Source organism: Notothenia coriiceps, unplaced genomic scaffold (assembly GCF_000735185.1).
Source record: "Notothenia coriiceps isolate Sejong01 unplaced genomic scaffold, NC01 NC01_scaffold00034546, whole genome shotgun sequence".
NCBI lineage: Eukaryota > Metazoa > Chordata > Actinopteri > Perciformes > Nototheniidae > Notothenia > Notothenia coriiceps.
Window position 1 is genome coordinate 135,937 of NW_011367247.1, and position 275 is coordinate 136,211.

At 53.1% G+C, this 275-nt stretch overlaps 1 protein-coding gene across 1 annotated transcript in view; it reads left to right on the top strand.

Annotated features, from left to right (window-relative positions):
* LOC104962295 (dTDP-D-glucose 4,6-dehydratase) overlaps window positions 1-275 on the top strand; it is a 6,505-nt gene that overhangs the window by 3,404 nt on the left and 2,826 nt on the right. The gene's annotated exons all lie outside the window — the stretch shown is intronic.

Consider the following 275-nt stretch of genomic DNA (forward strand, 5'->3'; position numbering starts at 1 on the left):
ATTCGGTTTTCGGCCAACCGTTTCCTATTTTCGGTATCGGTTTCGGCCAAGAATTTCCCATTCGGTGCACCCCTAGTTTTTTGTGACCTGGTTGACGTGAGGGAGGAAAGTGAGGGTGGGGTCGAGGATGATGCCAAGGTTACGGATGTGAGTGGAGGGGTTGACAATGGAGCCATCGATGGGAAGATCTTGGGTTGATGTCCCTGATGCTCTGATCTCTTCCAGCTGGATTACTGCTGCAGCCCCAGGAGTCTGGAGAGTGTGGAGGACAGAGC